This window comes from Dunckerocampus dactyliophorus, chromosome 12, assembly GCF_027744805.1.
Source record: "Dunckerocampus dactyliophorus isolate RoL2022-P2 chromosome 12, RoL_Ddac_1.1, whole genome shotgun sequence".
Taxonomy (NCBI): domain Eukaryota; kingdom Metazoa; phylum Chordata; class Actinopteri; order Syngnathiformes; family Syngnathidae; genus Dunckerocampus; species Dunckerocampus dactyliophorus.
This window is the reverse complement of record NC_072830.1, coordinates 2758933-2784483: the sequence shown is the minus strand read 5'-3', so window position 1 is coordinate 2784483 and position 25551 is coordinate 2758933. Positions and strand designations below refer to the sequence as shown.

The 25551-nt window shown below is 42.8% G+C and overlaps 1 protein-coding gene across 2 annotated transcripts in view; it reads left to right on the top strand.

The window, feature by feature from the left end:
• The first annotated feature begins 2401 nt into the window (after positions 1-2401).
• The window catches only part of arhgap35a (Rho GTPase activating protein 35a), a 99055-nt gene continuing 75905 nt past the window's right edge, over positions 2402-25551 (top strand). The window contains exon 1 of one of the 2 annotated variants that reach the window (XM_054794844.1): positions 2402-3049. The gene's annotated coding sequence lies outside the window, so the exon portion shown is untranslated. Of the gene's footprint in view, positions 3050-3096; positions 3932-25551 lie in introns of those variants that run through there. The other variant, XM_054794845.1, reaches the window with a different exon arrangement.

Sequence of the window (25551 nt, the reverse complement as noted above, 5' to 3'; positions counted from 1 at the left end):
ATGCGAGGAGATGTAGTTTTTCATTCGCCCGGTTGAAACAAAAGTCAAGAGTCGTAAAACTACAATTACCGGCGTTCTTTAGTAAAACGTTTCCTTGTGCTTTTTTGATCACATGACCGGCTCAAAATGATTTGACGTTTGTTTGTGAAAGTAAAAAAATATACAAAGCATGACAAAACAAAGATGTCAAATAAAGTAATAGACTTGACCTTTCAAAGGACTAAACATGACCAATAGATATTATAATTATAAGTCATTATGTCTGAACTCTTCCATAATTTGGCACTGTAAATTGGATGCTGGTCTGAATCGCCAGCTGGATGACCGCAGAACATCGAAGAGGAGGTTTGGACAGGCTTCTACGCTCTCCGAGCAGTCATATGAATTAGATGGGGTGGAGGAACTGGGGCTGTCAGGGATTGCACAACGCTTGAGTCGAGGAATGTAGGAGCCCCTGGGACCTGCAAGTATTTCAGCTGCAAATACAGGCAGAGGGATGAGGTGAAATGTTGAGGAAACAACTTCTGCCCAGAAACCACGGCAGGGAAACTGACACGGATGTGAAACAGAGGCAGATTATTATTATTAAGAGAGACTTTGACCCCTGCTGATCTTGTCTTGTGTGATAGGGGCCATGCAACTATCGCTGGAGAGAACACAGTGTGATTGGACACGAGCTTGTGTGTTTATTTAAACAAAGGTCAGCGCTCTTTCAACACAGCCTGACTGTAAGGCAGTATCATTTGGGGAAAACAAAATGCATACTTGGACCTAGCACAGTGCATTATTGGTAAGCACTGTAGACCAGGGGTGTCAAAACTACGGCCCGGGGGCCATTTGCAGTCACCAGCACGTTTTTTATTGGCATTCTAGAAATTAAATAAAAATGTTGACAAAACAGCAACATTGGACGAAAGAGCAAAAAGTTCAATAAAAGGCGTTAATAATACGCTTTGTCACCTAAACACAAGCTAACACAAAGTAAACAACTTTTCTGTCTTTTTACAACATAAAATGTATCAAAATGTCCTCTGCATCCTTTGACTTTTCCATATGCGGCACAATGTATCAACGTGGAAAAGGTTTGGACACCCCTGGTGTAGACTACTCACCGTTGTTCATCCCACAGTGCAGTCATTTGGATTTTAGTGTGGATTTCTAACTAATGTCTCGGTAGATAACACAATATAAGTACATTTTTGACATGAATATCACAACCTAATCAATTATAAATGCCGTCCTTTAAAAGATAGTGTAAAACATGTATATTTAAACTACATACAGTAGTGTGTTGCAAAACATGCATATTACGTGACAAAATATACCAATATAGCTGTATTTAGTGTAAACGCATACAAGGCTGCATTAAAGTACATCACAACGTTACAGTTTCACAATTCAACATGGCCAAAAAGGAGTGGGAAGAAGCTGAACTCACTTGTTCATACACCCCGTCTTTTTATCACAGCATTACTAATCATTTGTTCACTTCCTGTTTTCAATGTGGCAATTTACCAACATTTTAATCATAACAGACAATTATACAGATGTGTAACAGTTTGTAGGTGGCTTTTACTTGAATAGAAATAAACACATGGAAGTTGTTTTTATTAGGGATGTCCGATAATATCGGCCCAATATTGACATAAAATGTAATGTCGGTTGGTATCGGTATTGGGTTTTTCCCTATAATGAAAAAAGCGCTGTATATATATGCCTACTGGCTCCCCATACTTGCCGTCATCGAGGCACCTGGTGGCACCAATACGTGGAAATACTTTGTCACGTCCTGTTTTATTCCTCGCAGTCGGAACCGGGCTTGATATGTTGAAACCACGAGCGTGGGTGTGCCGCAGATGGCACCGACGTTAGCGAACTTGTTAGCTCGTAGCGGTGCCGGCATGGTCTTGTTGCCTCTGTTGTCGGTCGACATTTGTACCAACGTCGAGAGTCACCAAATGTGGAGATGTGATTCACAACGAGACCGGAGTCAAGGTCGGTTGCACCAATCAGTTTACTCTACACTCCATAACAACACAACAACAACAAGCAACAACTCTTTAGCAATAGCTAAGTGGCCTAAACAACCTCATGACCCGCGAACGAAAGTACACTTGGATGGATAGACAGACAGACAGATGGACGGACAGACAGACAGACAGACAGACAGACAGACAGACAGACAGATAGATAGATAGATAGATAGATAGATAGATAGATAGATAGATGGATAGATGGATAGATGGATAGATACTTTTGCATTTCCAAAAGTATAAATACAATTCCACCACATGTGAACACATTTACAAGTATAGTGTAGATCGATCTAACGCGTCCTAAAGTATACGTGGAATAATGGTGACCAGGGGTGTGTGTTGTAATGGTGTGTGTGAACCGCTGGGCGAGACTGTCTCTCTGTGTTGGCAGTGAAAGAGGAGGGGAGATGCTGCTGCTGCTGCTGCTGCTGCTTGGAGTCGGGAAAAAAGGGGCCGCCATTATTGGGAAGCTGACAAAAAAAGAACCCACAACCGTCACACATTTTTTGTAGCTTGCTAGGGAGCTAAACTAGACTAACGAAGACGGGGATCGTTGGCTCCACTCGGGGTCATTTCAAGAAACGAGACCTCGATCGCTCCCCTCCCCATTTTTTGTTTTGTTATATCGGACACAACAAAGGAAATAATAATTGCTCCAAACAACGTGGTGGCGAAGCAAGCAAGACTTCTCCAAAAAGAGCGATTTTTGGAAAGAAGTCGCAGCAACAGCACCCCCGTTCTTTTGCTTCTTGTTTCGTTGAGGAAGACTTTGTGCTGCATTTTCCCCGCTTGCGTCCTAACTAGCATGTCGGTTAGCACTCCGGAACGCGAATGCTAATGTGAAAACTTAAGTCACCAGCGTAGAAAGTGGGGAAACTGAACATTTAGACCATTTCGAGGCAGATAACGCGGATAATAAGTGTTGGCCGGGAGCGTTTTTGTGTTTTTTTTAAAGACTCCCCAAGAGAGAAGAGAAACGAGTGGACGGAGTCCAGAGAGGAAGGAATGTTATGGTAGGTACTCCTTTTAAATTAAGTCTCAATTTGCTTTCCCCCCCCTGCTAAGTAATGTGTCGAATTATAAACATTTGTGAATAACAAGGAACTGGGAATCAACCCGAGTTCTCCCCAGTGCTTGTGATCAACCCCCTTACTTGTAATCAAATTCTTGCTATTATTGTAATAATAACAATGCTAGTGTGCTCTTTGGAAGCTAATACACAGCAAGTTAACACACCCGCGACTGTTCCAAACATTAAAAGCAACTGTTTGCAGCGGAACACCTGGAATGCATTGGTCAGGCCTGCAGAAAGTGCACACAATATGTTGGCTTGAAACAACAATCATGACTGGCGGGTAAAATATTGGATCCAGTCACCACAATGCGCAACAAATGCATTTAAGTGCGGTGCTGTCTAGTTTTCAGTTGTCAAGTTGGCATGTTTTAGTGCTTTCAGGGACAGAAATCCTTAATAATCATCCCCAGTGGCTGCATATTTCTGTTAGTCAGTCTGTTCAGCATATTTGAGGCATTTCTATCCCATTTCCTGCACCATGCCATGTTTTATGATGATCCACTTATGAGAATGAGCTCATGTTAAGAATGAGCACGAATCTATTTTGTGCCACCCATGTGTCACGGCTTCATTTCAGTGCAAAGTGGTCATTGCAGCCCCCTCCCCGGCCAGCCACTCCCTTTCTAGCCGGTGCTTCCCTTTCCTTCCCTTCTGTCTGGATATTCGGCCACTTCATTCCGGGAGACATCTCTCCTTTACTGCCACGCGCATTTTATGATTGATGCTGACGGATTGAAAGTGTGAGACTGGTGGCAAAGGATGTGGTGTGTGTGCGTGCGTGCGCACTCACTGCTGTGTCATTGGTGTATCAAAAACTCAGGTAGGAAGATTTTTTTTTTTTTTAACAAATTGTGTGTAACGTCTGTGTGTGGGTGTTTTGCACTACACTACCGGTCAGAACTTTTCGAACAGTCGAATTCTTGCAGTTATTTATTGAAATTCAAGTGGTTCAAGTCAATTGAATAGCTTGAAGTGGTACAAAGGTAAGTGTTGAAGTGGCAGAGGTTATATATAAGAAATCTAAACGGTAAAGTTTGAAAGTACTATACTAATACTAGTGATTAATATTTCACATTCACAGTTTCAAAGTTTGCAGGTAATCCAAGAAGTTGATATCATTCACAAATAATTCACAATTCAATTCAATATGACAATAAAGATAATTATACATCATTCCTCAATAGTTGTGTAAGTAATATGTCCATCAAAATAGCTACGTAATCTGGTCGTGTGTTACGTCCAGTTAGCATGTGCTATCAAACATTCCCGTTATGCAAGAATTGAAAATGATTTTGAAAAAGACAACGCAGCCGAAGTCAAGGCAACATATTCAAAAGGTTCCAGCAACGGGCACATTTTCCATTTCTTCATGAAATAATAGTTTAAGAAAGGGAAGAGTAGAAAAACACACATTTCTACAGTGGAGTTCAAGACGTGAAGTAAAGCCATCAAACAATTCACTTTTTTTCTACCTAACTAGCCGCTATAAGTGAATGGCTAACTTTTGTTATTAGGTGTCAGAGGGAAACCACCCTCTTCAGGAAGGAAGGAAACTTTCCTCTTGCTTCAGGCAAGCTTTTATTTATAACGTGGCAGCAAAACAGAGCAGTTGAGCACAAAGAGATTAGCATGGCTAGCCCTTCTCACTTCTTTACCCTGCCCCCTCCACACGCCCCAGGCCAACGGTCACATAAGTGCCCCCTTTTCATAGCTGTCTCAGGCAATGTCTGGAACATAAAGGTACCAGTTTTTTCTCGTGAATGTATGACAAGTTTTTTTCTCGTAGATTTCCAACTTTATTCTCAAAATCTCAGATTATTTTGTCTGTCGCAACAGGCATTGTCTGAGATAGCTATGAAAAGGGGGGACTTATGTGACCTTTGGCCTTGGGCAAAGGTAATATCACAACTCTTTTTCTCATAAATTTACAAATTTAAATTTGTTTCTCGTAAAATTCTGACTTTATTCTCGAAATCTCCGATTTTTTTTTCTTTCAATGTGGCCCTAATCCTCCTTCGTAATATCGGATCGGGACACCCTGATGAAAACTTGGGCGTACAAAAATCGAAGTTTGACTATACAGCTCAATGTGCTCTACAAAACACCCACCCACCACCGGGGGCATAGACCCTATTTAGGAACTAATTGGCCATCATGAATTGTTTGATTCTGAAACTCTGTTACATACAAGATACAAGATACAAGAGAGTTTTATTGTCATGTGCATAGTAAAACAGCAGTTATACCATGCAATGAAAATCTTATTCTGTTCATTCTCCCAAGAAAAGAAATAAAACAAATGAATTACATGTACGTCTTCCAAAACTTACAATTGGTAATTTTTCCCATAGTGAATCCCATACATTTCCTCTTGAAAGTGGCACTTTATTTTGCTCTTATCCAAGCAGTTACTTTTGACTTGCACACCTACAGGGGCAGTGTTGTTTTGATGAGTCATTGAGTTTAATCAACTGCCCTGGGAGGACGGTGGTGCGAAGGAAGTCAACACACACACACACACACACACACACACGCGCACACACACACACACACACACACACACACACACACACACACACACGTAGTTTTATGATTTGCTCGCAGGTAAATGCATCAGCAGCTGTCAGCACTTCTGCTTTTTTGCTTGATTGGGCCCATTGCAGCGCAAATCCTCTACTTCAGGGATATTCAACTGGCGGCCCGCGGGCCAAACCCTGCTGTGAATAACATCAGACCAAGTTCAGTTGAAAAACCCGGAAGTATATTTGCCGCAGATTTCTAAAATGTCCTCCGTTTGTCCTCGGGGTATTGCCGTAGTCAGGAAGCAGCTGCTGTGTGTCAGCCCTGTCTCTTGTTGAGCCGTAGAAAATGTTTGCCTGAAAGTATGTTAAGCTCATTAAGCATTAAGCATCGTCTGTTTAAATGGAATGCACATTTAAATGTCTGATTAGTTGACATATTTGGAGGTGTTGAAATTGTGTAAATCGCTCATGCTAATCGGTAGCGCGCATACGGGTTTTCCAATGTAAATTAGCACGGAGCTAACGCATTTCTTTAAATGCATTTCAGTCAGGCTGAAAGTCACTGAGAAGTGATTTTATTTTTCGTGTAAGTCACAATTAACGTGCTTTATTTCTGTATGTTCAGTTTTGTAGTGCTTCAACGTAGAGGCTCTGAAATGAAACTCCACTGGACTCTGAGCTAGCAACTAAGGGCCAAACGTTAGCCCCTTTATGTCTAGAGGGCTCTAATAATGTTAAAAAAACGTATTTAGAAGGTTGTAAACAGGTTTTCTATGTATATTAGCCTCACTGTCCACTACATAACTAGCGACTGGACTTTGAAGCCAGCCTGTCTCAAGACAAGGTTTTTTTTTTCCCCAGAGGTGAAAACATGGCAAGTGAGTTGAAGGAGTTTCTCCAGGAGTGCGACTTAGATGAGAAGCAACAAGTGTGTGTAACTACTGACAATGGATCTAATGCTGTGAAAGCAACAAGTGGAATAGACGGGCTTGCTTTGGACACTCCCTACGCAGTGCCGTAGATGGACAGATAGGTAGGTAGATAGATACATACATACTTTATTCATTCACGGTTCGGGCAGCTCTCCAAAAATGTCATAATAATCTTAATCACAAAATAAAACAACCAAGGCAAGACAGTAGAGAAAAAAAAGAAAAATAAGAAAATAGAATAAGAATAAATAAATAAATACGGTTCACTTCCAATTTGATAATTTGATAATAATAATGATGATGATTAATAATACATCATTATATAAAAAGACCAGTCTTGTGTGTGTGTTTATGGCACCCTCTCTGTTGTGTTGAAAAGCCGCATGACGTGGGGGAAGGAATGATCTGCTCAGTCTGTCAGTGGAGCAGGACAGTGATAGTAATCTGCCAGTGACACTGCTCTTCAGTTGGGAGATGATGCTGTGTGTTGGATGATGCTGGTTGTCTGGCAATGCTTACTTTTAATGTCATTCTTTTTAATCATATGGGTTAAGGTTTGTAGCTTTTTATACAAGACCTCGCTGAATTTAATTGTATCGTCATGTCGTGATACATCCCAATAATATCGTGATACATGCTAAGGTTTATGTCGCCCAACCCTATAAATAAGGAATCCTACTTTTGCGAAAATTCACTTCTCAGAGTCGCGTCTGGAACAAATTATCTGCAATAAACGAGGGATTACTGTACTGATTACTTTCTTCAACTATCAGAGGATCTTTGACAAGCGTAAACGTATTGCTTGTGTTTTATTTTGTGATGTTATTTCCGATGATATCAGCCATTCAGTGAGGTAGAAATGTGAAGGCATGAGGGCCTTGCGCTGACGTTCTATACAAAATAGGAATAATAGTGAAGGGAGAAGTCTGTCCCCTCCGGTCCTTGGCTTTCTGACAATGTGGCCCTCCAGAACAATTTCTTGGAATAGCCCTGCCATACTTCCTAACTGTACATTTGCGTACCCGCTCACCCTTGTACCATCTGCCGTCGAGCCGTGTGCTGTACTTCCAGTTTTGGGATTAAGAGGGAGGCAGGGTTTGCTTGTCTGGCTGTAGGCCAGATACTGTACGTGTGCTCTGATTAGGACACTGCAAGTGAGATTAAGTCCCCTAATTATCTGGACATATCAGAGTTTGGCACGCTTTCTTGCAGGGAACCAGGAGGGGTGTGTTCGCTCATCAAATGGATGCACGAAGCCCAATCGAGAGATTATTTGTAATGCGAACAAGGTGGTTTTAGATGCAAGTACCACCCCATTTGAAAACCTGCACTACACCCTATTATTTTCATGTCAACCCACGCTTTTATTGCCGCAAACCGCCGTGCCGCCGAACGAGGCCCGTCACCTGCTCATTTGCAAATTTTCTCCCACGAGCCGACCTGTCAGCGCTGGCTGACTTCATACGCCGCTCATCTAAAATTGTGTGTCTTGACTAAATCTCTCTCTCGCTCATGTTGCGCGGCCGAGGCTCGCTTGTAAGTCAGTGTAAGCCTGTGTTTGATGGAGAAAGGAGCTAATTATAGCAGGCAGCTTTGGTGGAGTTTGGTGGTCCAGATTACAGTCACTCTCCGCTCAATGGTGGCTTTGTTCTGGTGACTGATTATTAGGCAGTGAGAGGTGCATTCTGGGATGATTGCATCTGAATTTCCATTAGAAAGTGTGCCTGCCGTGGTTGAAACGGGGTTCTCTTCTCTCCCCAGTGGATGTTTTGCATATTGTACTGTTGATAAAAACCCCTCTGTACTTTGCCCCGACTCTCTGTTTAGAGGTACGTTAGCAGAATGTGCAAGACGACTGACCTCAAGTCAGCAATTCTGGGAACAAAACGACTATTAAATGTTGCCAGCATGCGGTTGCTTTATAATAAATGGCTCACCCAAGAACTTTGAATGAATCATTTACAAAAATTGCATTTGCCATATTTTGTGTCCGCGCTACAACACTATTGTTTTCCAATTCAAACGGACTATTAATGGGGATTGCTGGTAGTGAGTAAGGCTTTTATATATGATTAATGGTTTCAAGGGCAGCTCTAAGGAAGTGAAAGCGATTAAAGAGGCCCTTTTAAAAAATAGAATCCACAGAGACAGTGTTTGGAAGCCTGGTGTCCATGGAGATGAAGGACCAGGATGTAAGCCCTTAATGGAATGGCGATGCCTGGATATGAGCAGCTGATACAATTACAGTAGTCCCCCGCACCCCAGGTTTTATATTGTGTCTTCTCAAGGGACAATACTATAGAAAGTAAACTTGGATATACTGTACTTCAAAGTAGTCAGTGTGTCCAAGTGAGTATCAATATAATTGTGGTGGTAACATCCTCAAGGTCTGGGGCCGCATGAGTACTGCCGAAACTGGGGAGTTATGGTTCATGGAGGCTCATAAGCATATCCAAATTGAGTCCAAAGCGACAATATTTAGCATACAGCACTAGGCCTGTCACGATAATCGATTAATCGAACGATTAAAAAAAAAAAACAGGTCAATAATTATGACACCCTGGATAAATTGACGTGTGCATGCATGTGTGTGTTTCATCTGCTCGTCCCTGTGCCACACAGGCCGGACGACAAGAGGCTTCACTCTGCATCTGTCCGTGAGCATTGGTTCTATAGTGGAATGAACGGAGAGAGCAGGCCCTCATCTCATTTTTCTTTGTGGAGGCGGGGCTTCTAGTGAGTGCAGTAGTGAGGTTTTAGCAGTTAGCTTCATGAGGCAGCATACGCTGACATGAAGAAGCCGCAGAAGTGATGGTTTCTGAGGCGAATGCCACAACCGACAGCCCCAGTGTGGGAACATTTCGGTTTAAACAGAATCATACTAAATTGCAAAAACATCCATACAGGCAACTTGTGTGTCAAGCTAATGTCTCACACAGGTACACCGTACACTATACTTGACTACCATCTCGTGGTTCAAATGTGAAGAACACTTGTCATGACAAATAATGAAAAAATATGTTGTGGGATAAAATCGATTGACGATAATTTGTGGCACAATTATCGACCAACAAAACAAAATTTATCGTGACAGGCCTAGTGAGCACCATTGTTATCTAGTACAGCCTCCTCTTGCGCAGGGAATTCACAGGTTGTTACTGAAATCCTCTTCCACTCCTCCATGATGATATCACTGGGGGAGCTGTGGATGCCACACGGGTGCCCAGTGGGGTTCAGGTTTGGGTGAAACATACTCAGCCACTCCATCACCTTCAATTTCGTCAGCAAGGCACATGATCATCTTGGACTGTACTTGGGCTCGTTATCATGTTTCCCCAGGGAGGAGATCATGCGTTGCTTCAGTCTCACAGTACATTTTGGCATTTATGCTTCCCTCATTGAACTGGAGCTCACCCTTTGCCGGCAGCACTCATGCAGCCCACAGTGTTTGACTGTAGGCAAGACACAATGATGCTGTTTAAACAATAATGGCTGTGTGTGGAGTCATTTTCAGTGGCAGTCAATCAATTACTGAGGACATTTTCTTTCCTTTTTGGCCCTGGAGAAGGTAGAAACCAGTAATTAGTCCTAGGGGGACATTAGTGTAGTTTGACTGACAGATATCGACTGGGACTGTGCATGTAATTCTGCCACTGCAGCAACAGGAACAGGAACAGGGAGAAGGTGTTGCCACAAAGCAGGTAGTCAGAGTGAGGGGAAAACAAAGAGAGCGAACAAGCTGTGGTTGGTTTCTGCTCCAGGCTCTGCTCCTTCCGCTGGTATGTGCCCTTTCAGCTTTGCACTCCCGCGATCAACCAATCAATGGCGGCCGTAAGTAAACCTGCTGCTTGGCTATTGGCCACAGCTGAATTCCATGACTCAGCGTGTCCGTAGATAAGATGTTGTGATTGTGCGGCTGCCAGTAAAATGAGGCCACCGCTGCCTGGAGTTCAGTAGGTTGGACTAGCGCTGCTTCCTAATGGGTCACGGAGAACCCCCCCCCCCAAGGGAGTGTCACGTATATTTTAAACATTGAACATTGTGCGTAGAATAGTTTCTGAGCTTTGAAGAAAACCGTAAGATGATGTACATATTAAAGGGGATTGTTTTGTGGTTTTACACCCCTGGACTCCTTTTCATTTCAGGTTGTACAGGACTGTATGCTGTAAATTAGGGATGTTTTATAGTCTTGTCGATCCGATACCAATCCTTTTTTTTTTAATAATAAGCTTTTGTTACAAACATGAATTTGTGGAATTGAATATGGTTATGAAAATAGCTCTTCAAAACATTAAAAATAATGCAAGCAAAGTATTGCTGAATGTACTTTTTAAAACTTTCCTAGATTCCTGTTGTTTTTGTAAGGGAATCAAGTATAAATGATTGATAATGCTGACATACTTAAGAATAAATGAGTACAAAAAATGACTTCAAAATGCAGTACAAATTCAGGATGAAGAGAGGTTGGTATCGCTTGCCATGATGAATTATTTACTTTAAACAGTGAAATCCAAGCCTGCACTTTGCACCCCAAGGTGATGGACTTTGTGCAAATTCCTCAGCAAATGAATGTGTTACATATGTGTAACATATGAGAACTCATTGCTTTGCTTTCCCACATTCTTAATCTCATCACTCCACATTTGTTCTGCCAGCACCGTGTGTGCGCGTGTACGTGTGTGTGTGAGGGATACGCATTCATGACTGACATGTTTCATGTACGTGCATATGTGTATGCGTGTGTTTGAAAGTAGTGGCAGAGTGGGCGATGGCAATGAATGAATTGTACGCGGGAACACAGTGTTTTCTACAACGTGGGCAAATGATGTTCTCAAAACTCCCAAATCATGCAGTCTATGGGCCAAAGACCATCAAAGGTCCTTGTTAAGTCTTACCTGTGAAAGGATATTCCCTGGGATTTGGTTTGGGCAGTAAAATGAGTCGTACACTTCCATGCAGCACATGAATGAGGCATCTTCTCCGTTCCGACTCTTGCCACATCCAATATGGTGGCGATGTTGACGTACGGCTCAGCGTGAAAAGAAGTGAATCAATTGTGTTTCATAGGTCCACTACAACTCCCATGACCACCACATACCCGGAAGACCATGACGTCACAGACAGGCAGACTGAATCGAGTAACGATTAGTGCTAAAAACCACACATCCATATAAAGCCTGCCTTGCTTAAATCCAATGCTTTAGTTCCTAGTATCAGTTCAATCGATTGATTACATTTTAAATGATGTTAGATCGATATATAAGTCGTCCTGAATGGAAACTCTAGAACCCAGATGGATGTAGTTGAATTGTAGGAATATAAATCCATGCATCAATGTAGTGAATGAATCGTTACACCCGAAAGGAGCCGAAATTATTCAATCTTCAAAATACAGCGGATCGGCAGCCGATCCCGATCCTGAAGATCGGATCGGGACGTCCGTATTGTAGATGTAATTTCCAGTCACATGCTACATGCTACGTTTTGTCCTAAACTTTGTTAGGGGAGTCCCTTATGGCGTTTTCCAGAACTTTCTTGGCAGCATGTTTGACATAAACCTGACCGTGTGGCGCCGAGGAAATTTGAGTTATTATGTGGAGTATTACATTTTCAGCATAGACGCCCGCTGCTCGCTTTATTTACATTCTGCAGCGCTCTGTCGGCGTTGCCTGCATGTCCCAAGCCGAATAGCCTTTATTTTGATGACTCGCTGTAAAGTCAGTGCAAAGAAACAATTGAATCACAGTTCCTTGGGCATCTATTTTTATAGACAGAAAATACAGTTTGTTCATTGTGGCCTGATAATGTTGTGTAGTTTTAATATATACTTGAATGATGTCATGCAGGGCTTACGAAGCTTGGTGGGAGACGTGTGTGTGTGTGTGAAGCAATGTCATTGGATGTGTCACTTTAACTGCCTCAAGGCAATTACAGCTGGCCGATTTAGTCACACATCATAGACGAAAAGGGAAAACGGGCAGCAGACAAAAACTTCACTCTTGTTTCTGCTTCTCCTCCTCCTTGTTTTTTTCCCCTTCACGTCGTCAGCAGCTATTTTAATGTTGCCATTTTCAAGGGCATGATGCAGCGGAATTGTCAGCCGCGGTTAAGGACACGGAAATGGTGCCGCTTTGTCACCCGATGTTTGTCTCAGATGCCACTTCGGGTGGTGGTGGTGGGGGGGTCCGACCACAGCGTTGGCCTTTGGCATGTCCCTCGCGAACACGTGCCGTCTCCCACACAAACACACACAATCATATAGTAGTATATTGTACATTCCTACCTTTTTCCTGTCACGGCGCACACACACACACACACACACACACACACACACACACACACACACACACACACACACACACACACACACACACACCAGTCACCAGGAGAGATGCCGCAATAAAGGGGTTGGGCAAGTTTGCAAACAGAGAAGGAATTCTGATGCTAACTTGAAGATAATGGTTATCACATGGGGTGTCACAAGACCTCATGTCGCAAGATCTCGCAAGATTAAAGCGTGACAAGATTTATCATTCAGGAAAAAAAAAACCTGTCTCATGGGCTCTAAATGATTAATTCAAAATAAATCATTAACACGTGAAATAATCACTCAATAAATGAAAATGAACTTGATAATTTTGCCGGCCTCAGTATATCGCCATGTGCATGCGTGTCTGTTTTCCTCGTCTCCCACTCCAAACAGGCAGGAGGAGGGTTGGTTTCAGCACCTTGGCGTGGTTGTTCCGTAGAACAACGGCATGAATGGAGTCATACAGTCTCTTTGTCGCGGTGGGTGGAGGCGGAGCCGCTAGCATACACACGGCGTGCAGAAGAGGGTAGTCTCGTGAGGAGCAATGCAAGGCAACATTGTAGAAATGAAATATATTGTCATTTATTTTTTATATTTTTTCATTGAACTTTAGGGTTGGGCATCGAGCATCGATGGGAACCGGGACTAACATTCCGATTGACCTGGAATCGTTCATTTTTTCATTTTTTAAAATTCCCATGCCTACGTTTGGTGATTGACAAGCCCGCAGACCCGAAAAAATGGCCGTATGATACCAAGTAAGAAGACGCCAACTTTACCTGATGTTAACGCTAGCTTTAGCCAGGAAGTTGACCAGACCCCGCGTCAAGTGTTACTTTGGTTAGCGCCCTCATTTAAACCATGCAAACTTTTATGACCCTACCTCTGACAAGAATCGGAATCGAGAATTGTTAGGAACCGGAGTACAAACGAAGAATCAGAACCGGAATCGCTCAAATTCAAACGATGCCCAACCCTAGTTAAAATCTTGTCTCGTCGCATTCTCGTACGGTACCACATTTGGTTATTTTGTTACCATTAACAATAAAGATGGCACTACGGTAATTATCGTTTTAATTAAAGATGATCTTGGTTGTGTGGAGTTTTTTTTCTTTTTTTGTGTGTGTGATCATTAACGGCCTTGAGCACAAACAGAAACATCTTAAAATCCACCCTGAAAGAGAAGAGAATGGGGGTAATATGGGCATGTTTTGAGGTGCTGGAGAGGAGGCGAGCACCAGCATTTTGTACCAGTTCAAGTCTGTGGAGAAGACATTTATTTAGTCCAATATAGAGGGCGTTGGAGCAGTCGATCCCGGAACCGATGAAGGCATGAATGGCTTTTTCAAGGTCAGCACGAGACAGAAAAGGTTTGACTTTGGACCGGAGTCAAAGCTGGAAGAAACTTGTTTTCACAACAGCATTAACCTGTTTGTCAAATTTCAGGCTGGAGTCAACAATAACAGCCGAGTTCCCAGCTGGAGTGAACTGTGGTGTCACGGGACCGAAGATGTCCCTTTCAGCTACATGTGGTCCTCGCAATGCGCGCCAGTTTGGTTCCGAGACTGTGACATAAGATGAGTTTTGGTGTTAAGTAGGATCTTACTCGCTCACACTGTACACAGAACACTTGAAAGACCTAATATATGGTAATAGAAAGATTAAATACAATCATTAAATGACGTAGGGCTGCAGCTATCGAATATTTTAGTAATCCACTATTGTACAGAAAGTGTTTTTCATTAATGGAGGAATGGAAAAAAAAAGTTTTTCTTGGTTAGGGTTATGATAAATACACAAGAGAAAAATAAAACATTCCACTAAATAATAAACGACCAATGGGTTTCATTTTTTTAGATGATCAAGCATTTTATTTGTCAAACTTATTTTCCGTCACAGCGCTGTGTTTTTGCAGCTGAAATAAAGCCTGTATGACGTCACGTTGCCATGGTAACAACGTGCCACACATTGGACAGTAGCCATAAGTAAGCGAAAGCTGGCCCTCCACGCGGCTAACGTTATGTTACACGTCACGGTGTTCAATTTGCTCGTTAGACACATTTTAGGTCTGTTTTTTACATTTGGTTTGCCGACAAAATTGCAACTTTATTCTTTGTTTTCCTTTGTTCCTTTTGTTGCCTTGTCGCATTCTCTCGCCTCTTCAATCTTCCCCTGCCATCCGCTTCCTTCTTCGTCCTCTGCGTGGGTGACAATAGCGCGTTGGTGATGAAAGCGATTCGTCGAGGCAGAAAAAAATCCTCTATTTTTTGTCATTGAGGTACTCGAATTATTCGAGCAATCGTTACACCCCTAGAATAAAGAAAAAGAAAAAAAAGACATAACTTTACTTTTATAGCTGTGGTTGACAGGCTAGGTAATGACACCGCTACACTGCTTATGCTGTTATCACTGTCCATTTTATTGTCGAAGAATCCTTTCACATGTTCAAGAATACCATCTTTATCCTTCATGATGATTGCCGCGTTTCAGCAGCTCTGAGCGGGCATACAGCCACTGTTGATTTCTCTTACCACGTCTGATTTCACTTTCACTTTCTTTTATGCGCTGCCACCAGATGATGTGCCTCACTGCCTTGGGAGACATCGTGGAGGTTAAACTTTAACACTTAACTGAAAAGAATAAAGGTGATGATGTCCTTCCTCTTCCTCTCTGTATTATTCAGTCGCGCACACTAACGACACGGAAACAGGGGTTCAGAACATTCTCGGGAGAATTTTCTTTACCTTTCAAAATAATGTGTAAAAACAATCGGAGTGCCCCGTCCTAATCCGACCCTCGTAGCATTGATGTCAGATTGTTTCTGGCCTCCGAGCGGCGGCATGACAGCGGGCATCATATTCTCTTTAAAGTGGGAAGATAAGGTGGCGGTGCGGAGCTATGTATTAGATACAGTATCACGGGCTTTAAAGCCTTGACACTGCCCGTTGCTTATCTCACACGGTCCCAATCGTTGGCCCTGGCGACGCCTTACGCAAGCCCCGGCTGATGACTAAGCACCTCTCGGGCCGCGGATGGTTGAGCCTGGCCTTTTATCGATTGCGGCCTGTCATCCCGCCACCACTTAGCTAATGATGTCCACGCTGTTGTCCCACGGTTTGGGGAAAAACGGGCCATTACAGTGCGGCGACTAACACCAGAAAGATGGGGAAATTCACAGAAAAATCTTTGACCCGGCCGTTTTCTTTTAGTTAGGATGGTAGTAGTCTGTTTACTTCCTGCTCTCTTTGTGCTGGCAGCCGCGTTTGCGGTGCTGGCGCGTCCATCGGCATGAAAGAAAGACAGTTTCCGACAGGCTGCCAGTCTCCAACTTGGCCCGACGTTGACCTTGTTACTCTGAGCCTTTCTGTTGTTGTCGTCTGTGCTCAATGAATGCTCCCAGTGATGAATCACCTGCTTGAAATTAGAGGAAATGAGAAAAGGCTGTTTATGTTATGATTGCGGCCAACATACATGTCCATTTTAGGGGACATTGGGATTTTGTGTGGGGATTTCATTTCTTGACTGAATGCCATCATTTCCCAGGATGCACCAGGGGCCCCAAGGTTCATAAGCTCTCATGTCAGAGTTCATTTCCCGCTGCGCCGCTGTGGCGGATCCACCATTTTGTTCTATGATGTGATCTTGGACTTCTTTTGAGACACTCGGAGTGTGGTTCTGTCTTCCTAATGGAATGGACGTCCAGTGGAAAGTCAAATGCTTCATAATGCTGTTCCATGCGACTGACTTGCATGTCATACGGTGGAAAGATAAAAGCAACACGGGTAAAGAATGCAAACAGTTCTGAGGGATTTTTAGATGCACCACGGCTCGTCTTAGTCACAGTTGTTGAAGAGAATGCAGACATCTTTTTTTTTTTGCCCAGTGAGGGAAAAGGTCATTGAGAATGCAGTTTGTCAGGTCAGGACGAGCTGGGCCTGTTGTGGCTTAAAAGCCACGTGACTAGCGTAGAAGCAAGGGGGGTGAGGGGGATGATATCAGTCAAAGCTCATCTCGCAGTAAGAAATTGTAGTAAATGTTGATTCATTTAAATCAGGGGTGTCCAAACTTTTTCCAGCAAGGGCCACATACTGAAAAATGAAAGAATGCAAGGGCCACTTTGATGTTTTGTAAACCAACACAGAGATATGCTAAGAAGCTACATGTAGCTCAAGAAAAAAATGCATTTCACCTTTGTAATATGGGTGAAATGCGACTAAAAATGAACTTTTTGTTTATTCTTTTAAAAATGCAACTTTTGTTCTTCATTCAATTATGAGATTTTTTCTTAATATTTTGACTTTATTCCCGTAAAATTACAGCTGTTTTTTCCATTTCTGCTGTTTTTTTTCAACTATTTAATTTCAGCTTTCCTCTTGTAAATGTTCTCTTTAAATCTTTTAAAACAAGAATGTATTTTTTCTTTATTTCAACATTGTTACTAAAATGATATTTTTCCTCATTTTAGAAGTTTATTCTCATCAAATTGCAACTTTTCTCTCTTTAGAAAACAATTTTTTTTTCCTCATATTTTGACTTTACTCTGGTAAAATTTCTGTTGTTTGTTTTATTTTTTTTAAATAATTTTCAAAATATTTAAACTTTCTTCTTGTATATTTTCTTCTAATATTTTCACTTTATTCCCATGTTATAAATTTCCCCCCAACCTAAGTTTATTCATTGTTTTTGACTTAATAAAAATAATATTAATATTTCAACTTCATGCTACTAAAATGACATTTTTCCTCACACTATTACTTTATTCTTGTGAAATTATGGCTTTTTTCCTCGCTAGATTATAACTCTTTTCTAAATATTTTGACTTTTGTTTGATTTTCCCATTTTTGCTGCTCTTGTTTTTTTCATAAGTTTCCTTGTGAAACTACATTTTTTTAGACTGTGTTGTGGGCCGATACAATCACAGCCGTGGGCCACAAATGGCCCCCGGGCCACACTTTGTGATTTATAGCATAAATATTAGTCCTACGTGTATTTGATCTACATATTTACATTCCTCACGCATGAAAACATAGCATTAGCAATTGGATTCATAATGATATCAATATTAGTTCAGTCGTTATTCACAAAAATTGCATTTTTTGTAATGGCGGTTTTCTTCTGGATCTAAAGGTTAAAGGTTCACTCTCAGCTGCAAGATATAAAATAAACCAAAGTAAAATAATACACAGATAAAAACTGCTCCTGTACATTAACTGTGCAATAAACCGTGCAATAAACCTGTGGCTCAATCAACATGTACACGGCTGTGTATATGTGTGTATAACTTCTCCATTTATATTGCTTTCATTTTTTCACTACAATAATACAATAATAAATAACCTTTTTTTTTTCTTTTGTCATGACCGAAAGGAGCCACAACGAGGAGGCTGAAGAGCCACATGTGACTCCGGAGGCGCGGGTTGCCTTGCCCTGCCTTATGGGGAAAAATTGCCTCGGTTTTGGCACAAATTAATGATGACAACTGGGATTGCACTGTAACATGTTGAAATTACCAGTCATACAAGAGTAAAAATAATTTACAGCTGTCGAAACGTTCTTAACTGTTCTTCAGCGTTCTTAAGTGGTGATGAGTTGCGTCTCAGACGGCGCCTCACGCATCTCACTTGGCAACATTCTTACACGTGTAAAAACATGACAACAATAAAGCGTGCTACCGTTTAACTTTGACTACAAGTGACTTTGGGCTGTGTGTTCTATTTCTTCTTCGCCGTTTGTTTTCTCTTCTTGTTAAGGCCGGTTGTTCATTGGGAAAAACAAAATCACTAATCACTAAGAAGACAAAGAAAACGCAGAACCATGGAACGTTATTTCTTTGATGCTCGCTCAACTCAGGTCTCCGAGGTGCGCTGAGGTGAGGAGACATGTCGTGTGATGTTATCCGTCATGTTGGTGAGCCAAGGAAAAAAAAACACATTCCCAGAATGAATCATAATTGCAATTTGGACAGGGGCATTGAACTGCTCACGCTCAAGAGGTAGCGCAGGTCATCAAGGTCATCCCGCGGTTTGATCCTTCACTTCACCCACCTTGCCTCCAGTGCTGCCCACACTCTGGTGTATGAATTCGAATGAATGTTTGGCAGCCAATTTCTGTCAGACTACCCCAGGGCAGCTGTGGATACAGATGTAGTTTACCACCACCAGGGTGTGACTGAATAATGGCTTCACTTCATTGTGAAGCGCTTTGGGTACCTTTTTTTAAAAAGCACTACAAAATCTAATCTATGATTATTATTATCAGCAATATCATTAAAAGTCTTCCTGTGACTCTCGACTGCTTGGATTATTTGCATGGCACCATACATCTTCATTTAATCAAACATGAATGAAGAAGCAGCGAGCGCTCCTAAGTGATGACTCATTCACTTACCAGCACGCATTAGGGTTTAGTTTATGGCTGGTGCAGACCCATCATGATTGCAAACAAACCTATGTAGCTATCACTGTATGCACTAATCCTTAATATAGAATTCTCTCAGTGTAAATCTTATTCTGGCATTATATTTTGTCAATGCATATTTGATAAATATTAAGGTTTCATTCCTCAAATCTCCCTGTAATCCTCTTGGTGCGGCGCAGCACAAATACAGATGGTGGCAGCTAGATTGTAATATGGAATTAAGTCTGATGCATTCCACCCAAAAAAACACCACCACAATGTGTTATGTGCCTTTGGCTTAATCGGTGTAAACAATCACAGGCACAGCTCTTAGCTTTCAGGTTCTATCCGTGATGCGATTTAATTGATCGTTTACAGCATCCTTTTAATTATAGGAATCAGCATTTAGGCGATGAGTTTATAGTTTTTTTTTTCAGTCAAACGTGTGCCAGGATGACACAACCAGCTCCTATTGTGGCAATTTTGATGTTTCATTTACAGTAGGTGTGTCTGTAGCTTCAATGCTAATGAGCTGGAATTGCACACGATCCAAAATGTGCTATTTCTTTACATAAACACTGTAACCTTGTGCCGTAACATTAAGGAGTGGGACGGGAGGACAAAATTTTTAGCAACACTAGTATAGCTATGTGAGCTAAAGTGCTAAATAGGGACGTGGCAGCCGATCCCGATCCTGAAGATGGGCTCGGGGTCGGCTGCTGATCCGCTGCATTTTGAAGATCGGATAATATCAGCTTCCGCCACGAGATCGAGCCGATCCGGTTCCTGTACAACAGGCTGCCACACTCCAACATGGTAGGTGCGGCAATGCGCCTCAAAGCTGGTTGCCACTCGACTCCCGCCACCTCCAAGAAGAAGAAAACGCCCAATCCTGGAGGAATCTCATCACAAACGCTACTAAACATGTCAAAACGGTGGCGAAAAACGTTGGAAACTGTTATGGAGCGTTAATGGAAGCTAGAGGGCTTAGCTTAGTTTAGCAGAGCGTGCTAATGCAGCTGTGTGCGTGTGTGTGTGAGTGTGCGTGCGCGAGACTCGGGCTGGATGTATATATTTTCACCGTGTTGCGTTTCACCACTTTAATGTAAGGAGCATTTTACGATGCCCACTGATGACCTGCAGGTTCTGGCACGTTTATTCTTGCACCCGGCTCGTACTGCCATTCCCAACACGCACAACACACTTCCGGCCTTCAAAATAAGAGCGCTCTTTGTCACATATGTGTGCTTCCAAGAGTTTACGCTCAGCCGTTCTGGTAGCGTCTTTCTCTTAGGTCCACCACCATAAACTGTCCGGGCGGAACTTCCGCTTTCTGTCTTTTTGTTCCGTCAGCATGGATTATTGACATTTATGAATCGATTAATAATCGTCAATGTCTGCATCGCGATGCATCTAAGAATCGATTATTTCCCACCATTTATCTTCATACCTTAAAAAAATAACTACCACAGCACGTGACGTTGCAGAAGCGCTGCCGTGCTAAAGGAGGAAGTGACGTAGGTCTCACGCATGCGTAGAACCGATTGCGTTTCCGGTACGTGTTGCATAGTGACAGTCAGTCTAGCCAAGCTGCCAAGCGGAAGACGACGGACTTACACGCATGCGTTCTTTCTTCTTCTTTACATGGTTCCGTCTCACGCGTAGGTGTGCCCTATGTATTACGTTGTTTTCACCCAGTGATCAGTTTCCATCTGGATGCCAACATTTACTAATCCAGTACACTGTGGACGCAAATTATTTCAACCAGCCAGGAAAAAAAAACAACCCTAGGAACGTTTCCCTGTGGACAGGACAGGGCCTAAAGCTAACAGAGCTCCGGTATCGGAATTGTATCGGGATTGGATGGGAAGTCAATAAATGTGGATCGGTCCCTCACTTGTTATACGCCTTGTGACTTGTAATAATAGTGTAAATAATCAGAGGCACAGTTTCTATCCATGACGTGGTTTAATTGATGCTTGGTAGCCCAAAAATGTATCTTGTACAGCCTCCCTGTAATTGCAGCAATCAGCACTTCCAGTATGCTGACTTTATAGCTTTTTTCAGTCAAACGTGTGCCAGGATGACACAAAGAACTCTCATTGTGGGAATGATGTGTGTCTGGGAACTTGTAGAGTCCATAAAAGAGTTGAATTACAAGAGAAACAAATCATCTACAAGAAACATCCAAACCTTTTTGGCTTAGGTGTGACATAAACGGGCCGAGCGGATTGAGTCATGCTGCTATGATGGTGAAGAATGTCTTGTTTGTGTGCGGTTTGGTGGAAGGAACCAAACAAGCTGGCTCTGACTAGTTTAACCTGCCCATGAACCACACAGCTCAGCTTAGGAGCATACTTACTGTCAGATACCGCAGAGACTCCCATTCGTAGTTTTAGCTTGATAACTATGTAAATATATCCTCTGCTTGTCCCCTTGCTCTCTCTCTTTTTGTGTTTGGCCGTAGCAGATCAGATTCTGGGAAATTGTGCAACACTCGAGTGTTCACTTGCAGCGCTCAGACCAGAGAGCTTCCATCGGGGCTCTTTCCCCATCGCCCCCCGCCCCCTGCCCCCTGCCCCCCGCCTGCCTGTTCCTCTTGGGGTTATAGTTGAGAGGAGACATGGGTGGATGATGTCAGCCTCTCTCCTCAAGGGATCACTAGGACCCCACCCCCACTGCACCCATGGGTCTTTCAAGGTTGGGCACCAGCTCCAAAGTGGACAAGAAGCGGTGGTGGCAGAGACGGGGAGAGGGGGCAGCTCCCTGTTGTTTGTTGTTTCTTATGTCGGCGCTAAAGCCAGAGACACAGGATGTGGACGGCCAGCACGTCACGGCCAAGAAGAGTTCATTGCTTGAGAGGCTCTTTGTGTGAACGCAACGGGCTTTTGGGGAGGCGTTGAGTAATCCAGGCGCCGTTAAGCTTTAAAAACATCGGACTGACGTTTCTATGGGGGACTTTGTTTTCATAGCATGTATTTGTTTATAAAAGTGATGTACAGTGTTCCCTCGTTTATAGTGGGGGGTAGGTTCCCAAAATAGCCTGCAATAAGTGAAATTCGTGAAGTAGGCAACTTTATTTGTTTCCAATGATTCTATATGTTTGAAGGCTGTAAAAGCCCTCACCACACACTTATACACTTTTCTCAGACAGGCATGAACATTTTCTCACATTTCTCTCTTGTTTAAACACTCCAGTTCAAATTTTATTTGAATTTTAATGCTCAACCTACTAGGTTGGACACAAGAACTTATTAAGTGACTTGCGCGTATTTAATTCCTCTGACCGTGCCTCTTTGTCCTGGCGCTCTTCCGCTGAAGCGTTTTTGTATCCTTGTTAAAACATATTGCTCCTGTACTCTCCTCCTCTTCGTCCTCCTCCAACCGAAGATTCATTTATTCCGTAAAGGCGCCCTACAGCCGTGTAACGTCTACCTTCCTTCTGCATGTCCACAAGTCCAGCTTTTTGTGCGATGGTTAGAATCTTTCTCTGCCTTTTGGGTGCAGAATGTTTCGTTGACACTGTGGGTTTTGTTGGGGAGAAAACGTGCAAACATACAGAGTCTCTGCAAGCTGTTTGCTGCCGGTCAGACAACAGGAAACACGGCAGTTTGGCACAAAGGAGAATGATTGACAATGATCTGCAGCCAATCAGAATGCAGAAGACAATGGGAGGATTCTTCCTTAGCCAGTCAGGACGCACAACACAACGCGCGTTCATACACTGTAAAGAAAAGCACTAAAATTGCACTGAAAAACCCGCAAAACGGCGAGTCCGCGAAAGGTGAACCGCGATGGAGCAAGTGAACACTGTAACCCATTTCCACCAAACGTACTCTTGCAGTGTTTTCTTGTTCTTGGAAAGAAACCCCAGGAGAACATGCAAACTCCACGCAGAGATGCCCAACCAGAGATTCAAACCTGACTGTACGGCCAGCATGCTAACCACCAGGCCATCGTGTGTACATCCACATATGTTGACTTTACTCCATTCAGCAGAGAAGAAGCGGAAACGTGGCTCCTAGCTTCTCCTCTCCTCGTCGCTATCATCCCTTCATCCTCTGCTGCTCCCTCCAGCTGATTGGCTGGAGTGAGAGAGAGCGGAATGAGGTTTTTGTCATCTAATCTGCCAGCAGATCGCCACTGATGGGCCACTGCAGAATGGCTTTAGTAATTACTGTTCCAGGCTAGAGCAAATCCCTTCTGTCAGATATGTCACCCCCTCCACCTCCCTCCTTTTTTTTCCAAGTCTTTGCTTCCCGACGTCCGTCATGCTTTGACTTCATCTCTCCGTCGCTACCTTGCAAGCCGCTCTCTACTCTCTGTCGCGACTTTGCCCTTTTGCCTTTTTCCCGTTTGTTGTTTGCTTCTGTCGTCGTTCAGGCGCCTGCACCTACGTGTAACTCTGCTCTGTGGGTTTTGATCCGAGTCTAGCAGACTGTCTGTGACCAGTTTCTCCGACACCCTGGTGCGCATGTACAGTTGTCCCTCGCCACTTTGCGCTTCGAATTTTGCAGCTTCATTCTGTCACAGTTTTTCAAAAATGTGATAATAAATAAATCATGCGGTTCTGTGGTTGAATACGGCCTGTTATTTGTCCAAAATATGCATATTTAAGCTAATGTTTTGTATATTTTGCCTGAATTAAGCATCTTCAAGCACTTTCAATGGCCATGCACTGGGCCTGGGGCGACGGAGCTTTCAGATTTGTTGCCCACTCCCTCTGGAACTCCCCCCTCGCACTCGCCCGTAACTGTACTGACTTATTTACCTTCAAGACTCATACCAAAAGCCACCTGTTCAGACTGGCTTTTAACGTTTCATACTTCCATTTTATGATACGTATGTTTAGTTGGCTCTTTTTAGCTCACTGAGACTGAGATTCTGTCATTGTTTTTTTAATTAAATTAAAATTTTTGAATTTTATTGCTTTATTGTGAAGTACCTTTTGAGTTTCTTGAGAGGCACTTTTAAATAAAATGTATTATTTTGTACAAAAAACTAAGATACAAATATAAGGCTTTCCAAAGACTCATTCACAGAAGTGGATGGAATATTCTACACTGGCCAGTAGGTGTCAGTGATGTTACCATAATGTTCAGTGAGATGCACAAGCACCAGACTTGATCGCCTGAACAACAGGCTTTTATTGCCTGTTTGAATGCTCTCACAACAGGCACAATAATCCCTACTAAAAATCTCAAATAAAAACACGAGCTACTGTTGCAGCCGTAACAAACGGCAAGATGAAACTCAACTCTGAACCCACGACCTCACTTCCTGTCCACCATTCTACTCAAATGTATTGGTTTGGTTTGGTATTAGTTTATTTGAACATGAAGGTTACAATGGAGTACATCTCATGAATCATTCTTTGACAGTTCCACATGTCCAAAAGGAGTAGGAAGAAGCAAATCTTATTTAATCCTACCCCCCTCATCTATTCCACATCTATTACAACACTTGTTATTCACTTCCTGCGTTCCATGTCATGTTTTCTGTGATAATCAGGATACTAATACATAAAAGATGACAGTAAGACCAAGGAAAAAAAATGTATATATAAATTAAATATGAATAAAGAAACTGAGTTTTTTTCCTTTTTGTTTTTTTATATAGCCCAGCACAGAAAGCCGAGCGCGGCGGGTGACCTAGTCCTGCTAGTCCTGACCCCTCCCTTGTTTGCCTTAAACTGCCAGCTTTGTTACGGCTGTAGCGCTGATGTCAAACCAACTCCGCCTTCTCATTGGGGGGAGCGAGAGAGAGAGAGAGAGAGGGAGGGAGAGAGAGAGAGAGACGGCCATTCAGCACACCAACTGTGTCGTAGTTCGTTTTCAGAGAAGCCCCACTCATACACAGGAACACACACTTCAAAAGTACTCAACCAAGATGTGTTGTTTAAAGGTACTTTTGCTGTCGCATTTCAAAGTTACAGTGAAAACAAAGCTCACTTGAGGTGGCCGTTTTTGGAAAACACACTTAATGCGCTCAACGGGGGCTGGAGACACCTTTTCCGAATAAATACCCGTCAGTGGTTCCCGCAGAGTCCTTTCCCCCTGAAGGCAACAGCCAGATGTTAGAACAAGTTTGTGAGATTCTTGTCCAGTTTTTTTTTTTTTAACTGGCTAGAGAGTTCCAGCAGAACATGCAGCTGCAGTAACAACAGCGTCATTGTCATTTGTCTGGTTTTTGTTTGTGTTTTTTACTTACATCGTAACTGCAGTGTTCCCTTATTTTGGTCATGGAAAACCGGGACTTCAAATTAGCTAACCCCTTCTCC